Genomic DNA, 14,296 nt, shown 5'->3' on the forward strand with positions numbered 1-14,296 from the left:
TTAGCGCCCAGAAAATATCAAGCATTTCCAGTACCAATAGGCAGTGCGGAATGGACACACTAACCACCTTGGTAGGGTTCGAGGCCCAACTAAAACCTCTGCCGTACTTTGGGTCCGGCATCCGGTTGCAATGCAACTCCACATTGAGCGATCAAAACACTCTGATCGCTTTTGGGTATAAACCACAAACACCACGATACTCCCCGAGGGGCCAGTCCGAATGAGCAGGTTGGAGCGAACTCCAAGGACTCCTGCTCCCCGTGGTACCAGAATTAAGTCTCCGATCAGACCTCGTAGCCGAATCTACTACCAGTTGAACTTCCATACTGCTCTGGACTGGTGACCAGGGGTTAGACCCCATATTCCCATCCCATTCACCCACAATCTCCCTTACCTAACCTAACCTAACCTAACGTTTCAGCTAATTGTCTTCGCCGCCTAAATAACTCACTCGCAAACCTTTCAAACGTCTCTAACAGTTCGGCATTCCAGCTAGTGATCATCACACCGCTCACATCTAACCGTCCATTTATATAACTAATCGTCATTCCCCTAAAGCTCCTCATATCTGAGTACATTGCGCATTCTGCAATGACATGTACCAAATCCTCCTTGTGTGCTCCACACACACATTCGGCTGTTTCTGATAGGTTCCTCCTATGCAAGAATGCATTAGAGGCCCATGTCCCGTAAGTAGGAAGCCCGAGCTCAGACAGAATCTGAAGTCTGGGCTTCCTTCCACAAACCTGACATCCCGGATGTTTTGGTAAGTCACTCGACCGTTACTGCTATTGTTCCAACGGTTTTGCCACTTATTTCTAACCATCTTATCTAGAAGCCTCTTGCTTCCTAGATATCCCTCCCTCTCTGATTCATTGTCAGAAATCCAATCATTCTGGAACAATGACACACTGGTTGTGGTTTATACCCACCCTCCTTAACCTGAATGCAACAGCTCTCTGTATGACAATCAGATCAAGCGGGGGAGCTCCTAATAGCACCTGCATTGCATCCGTTGAGACAGTGCGACATACAGGCAAGCAAGCAAGCATAATAAAACGCTGTATTGAGAGAAGTTTTTGACGCCCCAAGACTGTCGTGGCTGTTTCCCACCATACAGCGGCTCCGTAAGTGGCACAGGACACAAACAAGCCACGATATATGGTGCGAACAGCAGGACGTCCGAGATCCCAATCACTCCTCAAAATGCGTTGTATTTCACCACGGTCGCCTGCATTCGCTCCTTTACAATTGCTAAATGTGGAGTGAAATTCATTCTTTCACTCATGGTCAGCCCCAGATATTTGACCTGCGTCACATACCTCATGCTGACCCCGTTTACCCGGACCATTCGTGGACGAACCGGCGACAGTTTGCCTTTCAGCAGCATTGCCACCGTTTTATCCATTGATATGTCGGAACCCACAACAACGCCTCAAATGTGGACAATTTCTAGAAATTGACTACTCGCGTATGCAGAACATTCACAGAGTAGCTCTAGCTTTCCAAGCAAGGAGTCCATCATGAGGTTCCATATATATCGACCACAAATAGATCCTTGTATACAGCCACGAGTCACACCGGTCTCAACGCTCCCACTCATTCCAACGATAGAGGCCTTTCTGTCCGAAAAATAACTCCTCCAAAGAGTAATTTCTGGACAGTTAAGTTCCTCCAATCGTTCAATCACCCGATCCCAGATCAGGTAGTCGAATGCTCCCTTAAAGCCAACAAATATATCAAGAACATATTTGTTGGCATTCTCCCTAACAGCATTCTGGACATACATCCAGGCGTCCTCTACGCTGCGTCCTCTTCTGTTTTGTCTATCTAACCAAATACAGCTCGTTAGCTCCTGAAGCCGTTCCACCATTACTCTTTCCAGCACTTTTCCAAGTACTGGAAGGAGACTGATGCCCCGATAAGAACGAGAAGCGCTCCTGATCTTATCAGGGGACTTCAGGAGAGGGACAACCCCAGCTTTTTTCCACTCACGTGGAAAATATTCTTTCCAGACGCACTTATCATAGATAGCCTCCAGGTATTCTGAAATGAGCTTTCACAAGCTTTTGCAAATCTCTCCGTTCAAACCATCAAGACCTGGAAACCGTTTAGATCTAACCAGGCCGAAAGCGAGCCCCAACACCCCGTCATCTAATGGAGGGACAGGTACCTTTTGAGCTCGAGGTGCCTGTGCTTCCGACCTGGGAAAAAACCCACCAGAATAACCTTTGCACACTCACTCCATGTTGACAACAAGGTGTCACCAACAAGAAGAGAGGTTATATCATTACTTCTACGACCCTTGCAGATCTGCCCCCAGGTGTTTTCCTTGTTTTGTCCCACAAAGCTTCTCGAGTCTTCTTCTTTGATTCTTAGAAGCATTGTTTTCTCACTCATCTCAGTACTAAGATCATGCCGAATCTGAGGCAACCTATCAGAATTGGACCATCTAGCACGTTAAAACTTGCGCCTCAAACGCCTGACAGTCCTCCTTTTCAGAGTTAGCTCGTGCGTCCACCATTTGAGTTTCTTGCCGCGGTAACTTTCGCTTTTCCGCAGCAATCTTCCATTAACACCCCGAACTAAGGCATTTAGCTGAGCGATTTGATCGTCAACCCCCAATTTCTTAAACTCCCTAAGCGGTATACCGCTTCCCTAACACAAAGTCCATATTGGCTCCAGTCGATACCAGAGGTACGCCATCGCTATTAGCCACCACCCATTCGCTGAGTGCCTCGCCTCGACTGTGGCTTTGGCATCCAGACGGATGCCGGGATACCTTACTAAACCACATCGAGGACGAGGCATTCGCTTCTAGTCCAAGGATGATTGGGCTACTACTCGCAAGTAGTAGTAACCTATCCATGTACCACAGGTAGGGCTCTAGGAGTTCACTGAATTTGCAGTACAAACTAGCGACGACCAATTTATCGAACTCCCCTTCTATACAGACGCAAACACCCAGCTGTGAAGAGTCCAAAACTACACAATCATAGTTCGGATTATTCACATCTATTGCGGCGTTAACCCTAAGATCTGTAAAGATTCTAAAACTACCAGGGAGACCTCTAACCCTAAAGATTCTAAAACTACCAGGGAGACATCTAACCACACCATTAGTGGCGTAGGGCTGCTGGTGTAAGGCAACATCGCACGGCACCGCATAACGACATATGAGCCCTGACAATTGAGCATAAACGGCGCTCCCATCAATGTCTAGCAAGTGCCCGCTCCACAATGCTGCAATACACCGGGTAGACAGCGGACATCATAAGATGTCTAGCCGGCTTACCCTTAAAGTAGCAGTTACGACAATGCAGAGCATTGTGGCAACCTGCAGCTTTGTGACCCTCTTGGTTGTATCTCCGGCAGACATCCGACCTGGCCCGATAATCCGCAACCCGTTGGTCGAAGCCCATACACCGGAAACAACTGGCAACTGGGCTATCCGGACGCACTCGGAAGGAGAACCACTTAACGTAGACCCACCCTTCCTGCCTCCAAAAGAGTTGACATCATTTTGTCCTCTCCTTCCAGGACGACGTCCGTCCTACCATCACCCCTCACCGTCCAGGGGCGACTTACCATCCTGATGTCGGCTTTCTTAGCCTGAGGACAACGCTCCTTAATGTTGTGCTGGGAGAGTTCCTCCATGAACTCTCCATGCTTAAGCTCGGTGTGCACACCCTGCCCAACGACCCTCTGCCCCATCTTTTGGTTAACGGTCACACTCAGACCGACCTCCGCAAACTTGGTGTTGTTGACCACCTTCTCCCTCTCCTTGATAGAGGGGGTTCGGATGACCACACCCTTTATCGGCTTCAAAGCGTGCACATGCTCGCCAAGAGAAGGTCCCACTTAGTTGACTACCTTCTTTGCCACCTCCTTAGATGAGGCGACAGCCTTGCTGCTTACTACTACAGACCAGGTCTCAACTGGTCTTGGCATCTTGGGCGCTATTGCCTCCAGCACGGGCGCCGGAGGTGATGGCGCAGAAGGTGATGCTGCAGCTTTCGCATGCGCATGCGTGTGGGATGGCCCACAACCCCCCTTTAGGGCGTCAACTTGCCCACGAAGATGGGCGTTCTCTGTTATCATGGTCATGAGTATCTCCTGATACTGTGACGAAAGGTCCAACAATTTTTTCATAGTTGGAGCACCCAAGCCCGACTCGAAAACCACAGGGCTGACGTCCACGGTTACAGCTTTTAAAGCTGCTACGTGGGCGAGCGCACCCCTACCCTCAACCTTGTCGGTACTCACCTTGGTACCTACTGCAGCCTTCTGCACAACGCCTCCACTCGCTGGGTGTTTCTCCCCGCCGCTGATTTTCTTCGGGCCGACATCCTTGGCAGTGCTTTCCACACTGCTGTCCCTTTAGGAGGAGCTCTTGATGCTGCTTTTCTCCTCCTTCTTTGCTGATGACCATTTACGGGCCTTCCTTTTCGGCGGCGGCGGCTTCAGTGGCACTCCTTCGGAGTTCGAAGAAGCCTCCACTTCCACCGTCGTCACGTTCTCCTCCACGTTCTCTCGGGGTTTACATCCCTTCCTCTTTGTTGGAGGCATTTCTGCCCCAAAAAATGTCCCCGAATGGGAAAGCACTAAATATCACTGCTTATTGCCTTTCTTATGGAAAAACCCAAGCCGGATTAAGTTTAGGGAAAAACTCCGCGGGGTTTTTTACGCACTAGGAATTAACATTTGTGGTGCTTAACACTTCTTTGATTAAATATTTGTCCTTCTCTTAGCCAAACATCTCTCAAGGGTTTGAATAATACTAAAGTTGACTCAACTGTAAATATCACATTGCGGTTGATATTTTCCTTCGCTGCAACTTTTTCTCAGTGTGTGCTTTTGAAAGTAGAGGTTTGATTACAATACTATTGCGTTTGATGCCTGATTCTGAAGATATCCCTTATCCCTTATAATCCCTTTTTAAAAATTTTTTTAACTTCTCTTAGACTGCGCAATGGTTTTTTCAAAAAAATGTGAATAATAGCTATGTCCTCAGTTTTAAAAGATTCCTTGCTCTTCCTCTTTATGGCAATTCCAATTTTTCCATTATGGTTAGACCATCTCCTCTCAAATGTATTATTCGTATTTAAAGACTGCCTTTTCATAACGTTTCTTACACTGAGCACTAATTTTTCTTATTTCACGGCCCGACGTAACACATTAAGAAAACAGTCAGTGATCACAATTGAACAAGTAATTTGAAAAAAACTTGAAAATAGTGTTCCGCGATTTGATCGTGCAAAGGACAAACGTTATTTTTTGAACGCACTGTATATAAAATGTTTGCAAAACGTTTCATTCTTAATGTAAACTAATAACCAAGAGTAAAATAATTGTATAATTACCTACAAAGAATTTCTTCTGAATTACATTTTAAGCAAGTATTGATATTAAAAGCTTTTTTTTGTTTAAATTTTATTTATTTATTTTTATTTATAATAATTCATATAACAAAAAGAGTTTTATTATATAAATACATAAACGCAGCACTGGCTACGAGGCCTTCAGCCGTCTTGTAATTATAACTAGGTGAAAACCATGTTCAGCACAAAAAATATTGATTTCACTTATTATTACAAATTCGACGTAGAAAAATACCACAAATATAATAAACGTATGGTATATATCTAGAAAATGCGCAGTATATTATTAGCAAATCTGCATTGAAGCGCCACAAAATAAAGTCAGCACTTTGAACTCCACTTGTGTGCGGATAGAGGACATGAACGATGAGGCGAACAGCAAACGGTGCAATTCAGTAATTCAGATGACAAAAACTTTTTCAATTACGAGCATGAACGTCAAACATGAGTATTGGGGCAGCATGAAGCTGTGGAGGAAAGTAGTTGTCGCCCGTATGTAGTTATTATGGAGCAGACTTGCAGCCCAATCCTTGGATCACGTATGCACGTGAGAGTATACATATGCGTATGTGTAGTCTGCAATGCAGGCCCCTCCCACAGTAAAACCCACACACATGTAAAAATGCTTCGTATTCTGCCAGTCTTTGCGAATGGTTGCAGCATAAAGCTTATATTCCAGCGCAAACCAAGCGTTGTGAATGTGGGAATGTAGCTGTGGAGGCGTTGTTCGCTAAAGCAGGCATTCATATGTACAATTACATATCGTTGACTAATGAAATCTGACATAATATTTTATTAAATTTCTTATCTTACGTGTTTCACATATTCCAAACGTTCCGCTTGGACCATTTTTTTTTAATAATAATACAAAAAAATAGTTTAAAACATTTCATCTGCTTAATTATGAACAATTTAATTAACTCGCATTGGTAACTGAATTCCGAAATTAAAACATATTACATATTTAAACTTGCTAGTAAATAAAATGTACTTTTGGGACCATTTATTAATCGATTTCATATAAATTTCAGAAAAAAAATTAAAAATCAGATTCAAAAATAATATTGTTAATAAAATTCCTTTAATAACACAATTATTTTGAAAGATCCAGATGTTCCACCTAAGGATATTATTGTTAAAAACTTAAAAAAGATGGCTCTCAAATTAGTAGCCACAAAATACGCATATTTTAAAAATTCCATACGTACCGCTAAGGAAATTGCATTGGCTCAAACAAAAAGTATTTTCCGAAACTCTCGCCCAACATTATTTTCACGGCTCAAGTCAGGTCAACTCAATTCGCGAGTACAACAAAAATATTTACTGTTGCTACGTGTGGGTTGCATAAATATGGCATGTAGAGAGAACTAAGTTAGGTAGCCTCACAAACATCTTGCTTGTGACCTGTTCGAAGTAAGAGTTTAGTACTAAATACTACCTAGAAAGTGTCGTGTGCCTGCTGCATATCGTATTGAGCTCCAGCGCTGCTGCATATCCTCATAATCTGTAGGTGGTTGGCTTAGGTCGACGTGTAGCGCAAAAGCGTACATGAATTCGCATGCAAAAATAAATACCTATATATCTGTGTTGCCCAAAAAAATCGACTCTCATGCGAGGTTGTTCATAAAATTTCGTGCTGCAAAGGCAAAGAATCACCATGCTGCAAGCAAGCGAATACATACACACAGCTTAATTTACGTATGTATGTGTTTCCATGCGAACTGATAAGCCGCCTATCTGCTTGACTGTTTACCAACCATCATCAGCACCTATAGGGTCAAGAGTGTAGGCTTAGGGCCAGCAGTGAGTGGTCGAACTCTGTGCTATACTCATGAGGACAGAAGAAGCGGCTTTGAGCCTTATGTAATTCACAGTAGAGTTTGACCGGATTGAGTGGTCAAACTCTAGCACATAACTGCCGCCTCGCATATATACAGGTGCATATACATGTATAAATTGGGGCTGATACCTGTGTCACAGGTTATGCAATTTCATTTTTTTTTAATTCGTACACTCAAGCCATCCTCAACACTTTAACGTTGGGTCCTACTAACTGGCTTTTGGAGTGTCATCCAATTCGTTGCTGTGTTAACGAAGTAGAAATTATGCAGACGAACGATTGCCAGATTTCATACTCGGCTCTTTATTTTGGAATAATTGTACTTTTTTAAGTCTTTAAGAGTGGTAACAAGGTGGTATCTTAGAAAGTGGAAAACGACACGTTGAACATAACTTGAGGTAGATAGATGCAGTTGCTGCATTTCATTATTATTGTACTATTATACTAGGTAGTGCGGCGACGATCGTACAATGCCAAACATGTCTCTTTTGGAGAAAATGATTAAATGAATTTTATTTAAGATTTTGATGCGTCTTGAAAACTATTTCCGCGATGGCGTTAACCAGGGGCGAACGCAGGGGGGGTTTTGGGGTGTTAAAATTTACCCCAAATCGAAACCGCCACATAAACAGCGGCTTGGATCGAAAGTGCACTGCACATTTAGCTTTCTTAACGAAAAACATTTTGTTCTATTTTTCCTAACCGCAACTAATGTTGTATTTTATTTTTCTTTTTTGCAGCTTTCGCATTAATCGCATCGAGTCGCCAGTACACAAATATGACGGTGACTGCGGTGAATCGCTGACCATTTACGATTCAGATCACGATGAGGCGCATATTATCAAAATCTTTTGCGATCATTCCCACGACCCATGGAAAAGGTGGTGCGTGCAATTCGATTCGAAAACGGGCTCCTATAGTGACTCATCGCTTTATTATTTGGCATAATATGACTTCTTCAATAACACACACTTCGGTACTGCAGTGCCGAATACGCTCTGCGATGAAGTTATGTATGCATGGAAACATCCAGGTGGCAAAATACCCTCATCAATGAACTGTTTAATCTTCACCGGCTGCTCCGACGTACGCTGCCAACATAAGTTCGTTACTGATCGTCGACTATATGTACGCGCAGTAATCGAAATTACATGTACATGTACAATAACAATACCTGAACGCGTTGTCATGAAGTACGTGTTGACAAGCTAGTAATTTTGGAGGAGCGAGAGAAATTCCAGAACAATCTCGCCTGCTGCTGCGTCAACATACAGCGGATCAGATGAATTTTGGAAATGATCGCACAGGGCCAATATACGATCACGTTCAATTTCAAGAATTCCAATCCACTATTTCGCATAAGAGGCAATGGCGGCGATGCATTTGGGAACTGAAAGTAGGAAATCTGGAAAAGGAGCGCTTTGGTGATCATACCTGTGAGAGCGCTAAAATTGAGGTATATGTCGCCGGACGACTCGAACCTCTCTTCATAATGTGTCCGGAAAACATTTCGTTAAAATGCGTTCTAATGTTGCACGACGAGTCACCGGAAATTTGCCTGCGTTAAGAGCTTAGCGTGTTGCCATATGGCAAACTGATGTTCATCACATTAGGTATCAGTTTAATGTTGACGCTATTCGTTACGATATTATGTCGCAGGTGGCGGGGGCCCGGTCACGCCTATCACAAGTGTAGCAGTCTGTCGCCGACAGACTTCTCGAAAAACATTAAAACACTCGTATAATTAATTTCAATATAATATATTGCAACCTGTTATATTTCTTCATTTATAACTAGAGTCGTGAATTTTGTTTATTTTGTGTCCTGGTTAGATTAGCTTAGGTCAGGTACGCTTCCATCGCTGAAACTCACTTATACCAAGTAAATGAAAAATCGTAAAGCTCATTATTTTGCAAGGACATGATCAACAAAGATTGTAAGAAATAAGAGAAAATAAAAATATATGAGAGGAAATGAGAAGAATTTACTTTATTATATACATTTGTGGCCACGCAAAGCTTATCATTTAAAATTTCAAGTGTTGTTTATATTTTGAAAACGTTCTATAGCAATTATTTTTGCAGTATATTTATTTAGAAATAGGCTAATGACATGTTATTTATAAAAATGTTAATAATTAAAAATAAATAAGTTAGTGAGCTTTACAAAATGAACTCGAAATATAAGGGACTGACATGTGAAGAAAAAATTATATTTTTTATTTTTTTTAATTTAGTTTCATTTACATTATAAATGAAATTAAAGTTTTATTTTGTTTTATTATTTTTAATAGAAATACGAAGTTTAGTCGCACAGAAAAGCAAGTTTGTGTTTTACTCATTAAAGGTAATAAATTAAAAATTATAATTTTAATCAGATAAAATAATTGAGTTTACTTATGCTTAATAAAAACATAAAAAAAGAAAAGAAAAGATTAAAAAAAATCCCGAACGAACGAAAAATCCCGAAAAAAATTTAAGAAAGTATAGTGGTAAGCTTTCCGAGGCCACAAGTGTATACATATATGTACTGTTGTACTTTTGATTTATGATTGAGTACTAAATCGCGACAATCATGGAGGGTTTATTTGCGGCGATAAAAATTTCATTTCGAGCGATATCGAAATTTATTCCCAGTAAATACTTACTCGTTTACAACTGATAATACCGACGGAAGCTTCAGAAAACTATGTCCGATAGGGTATGCTGCAATAAGAAAACCATATTTTCGTTTTTTTGATTTGCTTTTATGATTACAGAAAGTCCAAGAATAAAAGCGAGGTAGACTCGGAAAATATGTGAAAACATTCAGCCAGATCTATCTAAGCTTATAACATATAATGCATCTGCAGTCTGTTGCGCATATGGAAGGGTTAGTTTTATACATTAACAAAATAACCTCATTTAGAAGTTATACCACACAACGTGCGAACCTTTAGTTTTAAAATTATGTTTTTATTATTTCTATCACAAAATATTGAAGGCAGAGTGTTAAAAAAATGGCTTCAAAAAATAAATATTAATCTTGACTTTACTTAATCTTGACTACACTTAAATTTAATGTTTTTTTTAATTGAACGTTCTCTCTATTCTCAAAGGTATACGTTTGCAGAAGAAGCGTTGGACTGAGGAACATAAAACTAAAATAAAACACATTCAATTTGGGTATTGAAAGTATGATACCAAATTCTGAATTGAGAATAAAACTGTAAAAACCCAATAGAATTATATGAAAATAAAACGCAAAAGAGTAGAAAAAAATATAGTGAGAGTCACTAAGTGGTATATAAAATGAATTACCGTTAATAAAAAAGCAAAAGCAGAAACAGAAACAATTAGACAAGCACACAAGGAACTTTAGAAAAAAAAAACATAAATAAAATAAATTTCATAATAAAAGAGTTTTTTTGAAAAAAATTAAAAAGTAAAAATAAAAAAATGTATGAATTTAGTTAAGTATATATATACAAGTACATACACAGAGGGACAAAAGTCACCGTCATGTGGCCACTAGAATGTTTAAGAAGCGACCATGCCCACAAAATACTAAAAACACAGAAATTGAAATATACATCTGTAACTGCAATTAGTTTAATTTTTATTTGTGTACAAAATGTCTATTTTACTTTGCCTTACGTACAAAAACAAAGACTTACTAATATTATCGTACATATTTCTAATGGACAAAAGTCACCGTCATATCAGCCAAAATTTCATTTATAAGCGAAGCAAACATATTTTAATATGTTGTATGTTTACCGTTATTTTTAATAACTTCTTGCAAACGTTTTGGCATCGAATGAACCAATTTCTTCGTAACATCTGAGCTGATTTTTAACCATTCTTCCAGAAGTATTCGCTTTAGGGTAGTTTTTGATGTGATATGGTGTTCTCGAACGCGTCTATCCAAATGGTCCCACAAATGCTCGATTGGATTAAGATCTGGGGACTGTGGTGGAGTTTTCAGGGTGTGAGGAGTGTTGTACAAGACCCACAATCGAACAATTTCTGCTGTATGCTTGGGGTCGTTGTCATGCTGAAAGTAGTACTCGTTCTCAATTCCTAGCTTTTCAGCACTTCTCTTCAAATTTTCTTTGAGAATATTCAAATACAGTGTTTTGTCCATTATTTCGTCAATAAACACTAACTCTCCAACGCCAGTTGCTGACATGCAACCCCACACCATGACTCCAGCACCTCCGTGTTTTACTGTTGAGTGAATATTTTTTTCTGATAATGCATCGCCCTTTTGCCGCCATGTCAAAACACGCCCATCTGACTTATAAACACAAAATTTACTTTCATCAGAAAAGATAACTTTCTCCCAAAAGTCATTTGGCTTGTTTAAATGCTGTTTTGCGAATAAAAGTCGTTTTGTTTGGTTAATTTTACTAATGAGTGGTTTTCTTCGACAAACTCGGGCATTATATCCATTACTATTGAGCACTCTACGGACAGTGCGAGAGTGCACAACCGTACCTGGGTCTTCCTTCAGCATTGCAGCTATTTCTGACGAAGGGGTTTTTGGTTCTTTTTTTATTATCTGTACTATCTCCCGTTTTTCCCGGTCTGATAGCGCAGGTGGTCGCCCGCTTCTATGTTGATACTCGCAATCTGGATCATTTTTAAAACGATTTATTATACCGGTAATTGTAGTTCGAGGCCGTTGAACTAATTCACAGATTTCCCGTATGCTTTTATGTTGTTTATAAGCATTTAAGATAATTTTACGCTCCTCAACAGTCGTTTCTTTCCTTTTTTGACTCATTTTGTATTAACACGCGGCGTTTGAAAATATTTGCACACAAATAACGGTACTGAATTGTGACATGTTAATTTCGAAGTTACCATATTACATGGAATTGATTGTAGAATAAGTTCAAGTGCCCAAACTGTTTTTATTTACTTTATATTTTAGTTAAAACATAACCACGAGTGCAATGACGGTGACTTTTGTCCATTAGAAATATGTACGATAATATTAGTTTGTTTTTGTACGTAAGGCAAACTAAAATAGACATTTTGTACACAAATAAAAATTAAACTAATTGCAGTTACAGATGTATATTTCAATTTCTGTGTTTGTAGTATTTTGTAGGCATGGTCGTTTCTTAAACATTCAAGTGGCCACATGACAGTGACTTTTGTCCATCTGTGTATATATATTGCATTATTTCAGAATTATTATGTAAAATTAGTAATAAAATGATTTTAAACAAATTAGAAATTATAAAACATGTTGCTTTAACTTAGTTGTTGTTAGCAAACGGAAATTAATTGGAGATTTTTTATAAATATGCTACTATATTCTCCTTGTTCAAATTTAAATTAAGTTTAATTGTGCCACCTAAAGCTAATTGAGAAAGATAACAAGAAATGTACATACTTATATACAAAGGATCAGGATAACAAGACGGTTGACTTTCGAAAACCTTAAAGTGTTTGTAATGGGGTTTCGTCCATAGCTGAGGTATGCTCAGCCGCTCCAGGGTCAGCCTTGGGACCACGAACCCTTAGCAAAGAAACGAGTTTACTCTCGTTAAGATGTATCCACACCCCCCTTATGTGGACAGCCAGACCAGCGTGATGTATACGGCGGTGATGGAAGCGAGGGAAATTGGCGTGCTAGGCGTTGACACTTGTTGAAGCTGGCATGGTGATGTATACGGCGGTGATGAAAACGAGGGAAATTAGCGTGCCAGGCGTTGACGCTTGTTGAAGCTGGCACGGTGATGTATACGGCGGTGATGAAAACGAGTGAAATTAGCGTGCCAGGCGTTGACGCTTGATGAAGTCGGCACGGTGATTTATACGGCGGTGATGATCTTCTGGCGCTGCCTATTGCTGCCGATTGCTGGGCGACCGTCCTCGCTGACGAGCTGGAGAAAAAGGACCCGTTCGGTGTGAAGTGCTTGCTTATATAGCAGCATAGCGCAGCTTTCGTCAGTGTAGTGAGGTAAGTTGTGTGTGCGTAGCTTTGGTCAATGCGGTGAGGTGAAGTTTACTATGTGCAGGATAGTTCTAGTATGGTGGAAAGCTATATGTTGATGTATGGTGAGGGTAAATGATGTACAGTGTTGAAGTAAATTATTGCAAGGTGGTAAAAGCCACGTTACATGTCGAAACTAGCTTCAAACTAACGTCATGTAGGAAACTACTAAGTGCGGGGTAACTCTAAACCATTATATTAAAACTGAATTTAAATTTTCACAAGAGTCGAAATGGGGCGACCAGACACCGAATATGTGGGCCTGATGACTTACTTTTTACAGAAATAGCGATCAATGGTCTCGTATCGAAATTCGGAGACAATATTTTTATGATGCCTTTTTATCAAAATTAAATCTGACCAATAGCTCCCCTTATATACCCAATATACAGATTTTCGAACTTCTAATTGACTTTATACCATTATATGATTTTAAATGAAGGTATGCAATCCATTTCAGAGCAATATTGCGTAACATTTGTTCAATACTACAGGTCTTTCAACGCGACGTTGCTATTAACCAATGACATTGTAAGTACGACACGAATATAATAAATAGCCTGAAAAGAGATAAATCTAGAATGGTTAAACATTTGTTTTCAAAAAAAAATTAGGGACCAACGTTGATTCAATTAAAATAAAGGATGCTCCATTTTCTGCATAGACTTTGGATTTTTTATGTCCCCACAAGAGAAGGTCTAACGGTGTGATATCACACGATCTTAGTGGCCAATCGACAGCCCCAAATCGTTAAATTATCTGCTCACTAAAAAGTTCTCTTAATAAATCAATTGATTGACGCTTAGTAGGGTTATTATTTTGACCATAAGTTGACCGAAGCACAAAGCGTTTACAGTGAGTAAGTGTTTCTGTGATGAAATGCCAATCAATACTGAACAAAAGTAACATGACAGCTTGACACGACTCACACGTGATCTGTCAAAAATGGCTATTGCAAAAAGTACCTCTATTTGGATCGCCAGTTATAACATACAAGTTGTACGATTAATTTTATAATAACTGATGTTAAAAAATTTACAATTCGTACAGCGAGGGCAGAGAAATTTATGAACCTCTCAAAAGATTT

The 14,296-nt window shown here is 40.1% G+C and overlaps 1 pseudogene; it reads left to right on the top strand.

Moving 5' to 3' along the window:
* LOC126755797 (uncharacterized) overlaps window positions 1–10,637 on the top strand; it is a 107,518-nt pseudogene extending 96,881 nt beyond the window's left edge.
* Window positions 10,638–14,296: the final 3,659 nt, after the last annotated feature.

The sequence above is a fragment of the Bactrocera neohumeralis genome, chromosome 4, assembly GCF_024586455.1.
Source record: "Bactrocera neohumeralis isolate Rockhampton chromosome 4, APGP_CSIRO_Bneo_wtdbg2-racon-allhic-juicebox.fasta_v2, whole genome shotgun sequence".
Lineage (NCBI taxonomy): Eukaryota > Metazoa > Arthropoda > Insecta > Diptera > Tephritidae > Bactrocera > Bactrocera neohumeralis.